The sequence below is a fragment of the Echinops telfairi genome, unplaced genomic scaffold (genome assembly GCF_000313985.2).
Source record: "Echinops telfairi isolate 266 unplaced genomic scaffold, ASM31398v2 ScPeMD7_5;HRSCAF=22, whole genome shotgun sequence".
Taxonomy (NCBI): Eukaryota; Metazoa; Chordata; class Mammalia; order Afrosoricida; family Tenrecidae; genus Echinops; species Echinops telfairi.
This window is the reverse complement of record NW_022103901.1, coordinates 30,833,632-30,838,532: the sequence shown is the minus strand read 5'-3', so window position 1 is coordinate 30,838,532 and position 4,901 is coordinate 30,833,632.

The window sequence follows — 4,901 nt, the reverse complement described above, 5'->3', positions numbered from 1 at the left end:
GTGGCTTCTCTTTCCTGGCACCCCTGCTTACTAGTTTACATCCAATCTACCTACGCCAATCCTGTGCCATTTACATGCCAGCTCTTTCCCAAATGGGTTGGAGGTTGGGAGTTACCGTTTCTGGGGCACACAATCCCACACGTCACACCACCCAAAAGGTTTCTCCGGGGCTACTGGCCTCGCCTGCCCAGTGGGCTTGGGTGCCGGCGGCGCTTCTGTTCAGCAGCCTCCCATGGGTGCTCTCAGAGCGGCTGCACAAGCTGCTGAGGCAGGGGGTGGGGTTTGCGGGTGGTGGGTGGTGAGAGAACGGACAGGGCGAATGCACGCCCCCCCGCAAGCAGGAAGAGACACCCAGCAGGCCTCTAAAGTGGACGGAGGCAGGCCCTCCTGCGCCAGAGAAGGACCGGGCCACGCGGGCGGTCAGGGCTGGGGGCCGCCACGTGCTGGGGGCGCCGTGGTCCCTGAGGTCGGTCCCGGGCATTGATTGCTCTGCGGGTCTGAGAAGCTGCTGGAAGCTCGCACCGAAGGACTTACGGAGTGTGTGTCGGGGGTGGGGGAGGACATGGAGGCTGGAAAGGAATCTCACTTGAGCCACAGCGGACAACTCGCCTTCACATCAGGAGCTCTGGTGGCACAGCGGCTAAAGCGCTCAGCTGCTAACCCAAACTCAGCGGTCTGAATCCGCTGGCTGCTCCGTAAAGATGGACAGCTGGAGACACGAGGTGCTTCAATTCTATAGGGTCGCAAGAAATCAACAAAGGCGGGAGGACAGCGGATTCCGGTTGGGTCAACCTGGACAGTGCCCTCCACCAGGACGTCCACCTCCACAGGGCTGGGGGAGGGGAAGTACGCCCACTCTAGCGCAGGCGCCTGCAGTGGTGCACTGGGACCAAACGCCGCCCACCCCCACCCCCTCTCAGCAGAAGCCTACGGACAGGAGCCCCCATCACTACTTCCATAGGTGTGAAGAGAGGTGAGGAGGGGCCCAGGGGGCTGGAGCAGCGCCAGGGGAGGCTGGCCAGAGATCTAGTAGTAGTAGAACCAGCCGCCAGCACGCCCACCCACCCAGTGGCACAGTTTATTTCTCTGCCTCTCAACTTCAAAGTCTTGGGTAACTACCCCGCTTCACCGCCAGCCATCTCAAAGCCACCCCTGGTTCCAGGGACAGGACCAAGCCTGCAATTCTGCCCAGCTCCTTGGCCACACTTGGGTAGACAGGCTGGGCACCCCAGGACCACCCAGCACACCCAAGCGCAGTGCAGAGGGAGTGCCAACTTCCTAAAGAACACCTCCCACACACACCCCATGCCAACCCCACTCCATGCCGCCCAGGAAGCCCTGGGACCCCACAGATCAGCAGTTAAGTTGCTGCCCCACTGTATCCTTGGCATTCTGGGGTCAATGCCAAGCCCAATCTTTAATTCCGGTCTCCAGATCAGGCATCCCCTCACTTCCTCCCACCTCCGCCTGGAAAACTCAGAGGTGAGGCTTGGTATGGATGGGGGGCGGGGGCTGTGTACTGGACCACTCTCCATTTGTCCCTTGACAAGGTGAGGCCAAAGGTCCCCAGGCAGCGAAACCTGATGCTGGCCAAAGACCTGGGGTTCCCAAAGCCCCTGCTCTACTGCCTGGCTCTCCAGTCCACTGGGGGCCAGAAGAGTACAGATCCTGGCCCCACAAAAAGCCTCCCTGCAGAGGGCTCCACACCCCTGCAAGGGTCTTGGTGTGTGGGGGTGGCCTAGTGCAGAAGCTGAGATGTTTGTTCCACATTGAAGACTGTTCCTGGAGGGCTGCTAGGCTCAGCCTTCCCACAAGCATCCCTACCCTCCCACGCAGGTCACTGGAAGACCTGCCTGAGGGGGACCTGGGGGGCCTCAGGGGCAGAAGCCCCACGTTGCTTCCTCAGCACATGGGGCTGCCCAGGTCCTGCTCTCGGGATCCAGCCTACGCTTCGCCCAGCAGCTGCTCCCAAGCTGACCCGCAGCTATGGCCCCAGGTCAGCTCTGCAGAGTCTGTCGATCCTGGAGGATGAGAGCAAGCTGTATACCGACAAGAGCAGGGCAAATGCTCAGAGTTGCCCTGCTACAGATCGCACTGGGCCATGATTCTCAGGGTTTGGGCAGTTATGTGATGATGCAACCTGGTAGCTATGTAATGAGGTAATCATCCCCCATGATGTGATCTGATGTGATCAGCCAATGAGCTGTAAATGGATTAGAGATCTGAGGTGACCGGGAGACTCAGGTGTGGCTCCAGGTGTGGCTGCCCCACCTGTCATCTTAGAGAAGCACAGGGGGGGCTGACTATTACTATGAAAGAAGAGCCGTGATGTCCCTGTGCTGGGAAACAACTAGACCCAGGGGAAGATGAATGCCAAGATGTATGGAGATTCCCAAGGGAACCAACCCCACAGATGTTAAGAGGAGATAAGGACCTTCCCCCAAAGCTGACAGAGAACTTGCCCCTTGAGTGGGTGCCTAGAGTTTGGACTTCTAGCCTCAACTGTGAGAGAATACATGTATTTGTTAAAATCGTCTATTTGAAAAAATTAAAATTAAAAAAAACTTTTTAAATCACCTATTTGTGATTTTTCTGTTAGAGCAGCACTAAATAAGACACGTCCCAAATCCAGACAGGTGAGCTTCCCCCTTCGCATCCTCCCCCAGGACACTGGCCCAAGCCTGCAAGGGGCCGATGAAGCAGCGCTCCAGGGTCAGGGTGGCTACCAAATGCCCTGCCCCACCCACCCCACCACCAAAGCAGGGGCAGAGACCAATATTTACAGCTCCCCATGGACCCCATGGCCTCAGCAGAGTTGGCATTGGGACTGGAAGAAGGCAAGTTAAGGGGCACCAGGAGGTGGGATCTCCAGGGTTCCCTGAACTGTCTTTCTGAACATATTTCTGTTGGTCCTCAAAATGGTCCAAACCAGGATGCTCACTTCCTGGAGCTCGACAGCAGATGGCACTGTTCACAACAGAAAGGGAATAATTAGAAACAAATTCATTTAAATCCCTAAGTGTCTGGATAAGTCACACTTTTACGTTTAATATAAAACGTGTTAAATTTTATACACATGCAGAAGCAAATTACTTTGGATTGCGGTTTTTTGGTGTGTGTGTGTGTGTGTGTGTGTGTGTGTGTTTTAAGACAAGAGGTGGCCCTGTCTGCTCAGTCATGTTCTGTCCATCAACCTCCTCTTGCCATGCTGGGCTCTTCTGGCCACCCCCTCCCCACTTAGCAGGTCAGTGTGGCCCTGGGCACAGGCTCTAAGTTCTGGACTCATCCCTCAAGCGGTGATGTCAGTCCTGAAGCCCTTTGCCCCCTGCTCTTTTCCCCAACTGATCCTGGGGATGTTTTGAGGAGCAGTAGCTGCTGGTGGTGGGTTGGTTGGGCCGCTAACACTAGGTCAGCAGTTCAAAACCTTGAGCTGCTTTGCCGCAGAAACGGGGCGTCCTGCTTTCGTACAGTCAGTCTTGGAAACTCACAGGGCGAGTTCCACCCTGTCCTACGGCGGTGTCGGCATCGACTCCAGGGCAATGAATTTGGTTTGGGTTGGTGATGGGCTTTTTTGGTGATGGTTTTACAGTTTCTCCTAACACATCTCCTTCCTCAATTGAATACAACAAAAAATACAAGGTAGGATGGAGACCACCTGTGCCCCTCAAGGGAGGTGACTTCAGTTCTCAAGAAGGCTTGGCCACACCTCGGCAGATGCCTCCCTGGGCAGTGGCTGGGGTGGGGCAATGGAGGGCAGGCTCTCCCAGCTAGGACCTGCCATCCCTGAACCTGACTGACCTAGGGCCCTTTCTACCACTGCATCCTCACAGATCCACACACCACTGCCTGCCTGGGCCACCAAGCCCAGCCCAACCTCCCCACCCCAGCTGGTATGTACGTTTCAGGAACCCTTTATGCTGGCCTTGGCAGAAGATGGGAGATGACACCATGAAGGTCCCCTGTCCCTGTGAACCCCACATCCAATCTAGCACTCGCACCCAGGTTGACTACCTACCCTCAGTGGAGCAGCCTCATCTCCAGTGCCTTTGCCTTCTAACACCTGATACCACATGCCTGGAGAACTTGACACTCTGTAAGGCATCCTAGTGGCACTGTGGGTTAAGTGCTGGACTGCTCACTGTAAGGTTGCCAGTTCAAACCCACCAAATGCTCCCCAGGAAGAAAGATGAAACGGGTAAAGATTTACAGCCTCGAAAACTCCACACAGGGTTGCTGTGAGTCAGAATCGACTCAATGGTACTGGATGGGTAACAATTTGAATGAGGACAGATGGGCCATAGCAGGGGATGGAATCAATCACCAAGCTGCCTGGAAAAAACTACACACACCTCATCCACAGTATACGCCTGTCTGTCCCAGGTCTGCAAGCTTCACCTGGGATACTTTCCTGCCCTTCTCCACACTCCATTTAATCAGTGGCCACGTATCTGCTCTCTTCTTCCTTGCCACTTGTCAGGGTAGCCCGCCCCTAACAAATCACAGGCCCAGTGGGTGCAACTGTACAGTGATAATATATAAAGATTACAGTAAAGTCACAGAGAATGAGAGATAGGAGAGAAAGTAAAATGAAGGGGTCAGACACATTTCATGGTAGCATGTTCACCTCAGCCCGGCTTGGTGGTCTACGTGGAGATGTGGAAGGTGGAAATGACAAGAGAGGGAGTGATTTATTTCTAACCAAGGCTTATATATCTTTTGGGGGCGTGCAAGCCCCCTGATTACAGGTAAAGACATATGTCACAGGAAGGGGTTGTACTATAAATACAGTAATGAGAGGAGGAAATCAAAGGGTATACATGCAATATGAAGGGGAGGGATCGGGGGTACACATGTGACAAGATGGGTGGATCCTAGATTCAGGACCTCAGCCTAACTTTGGA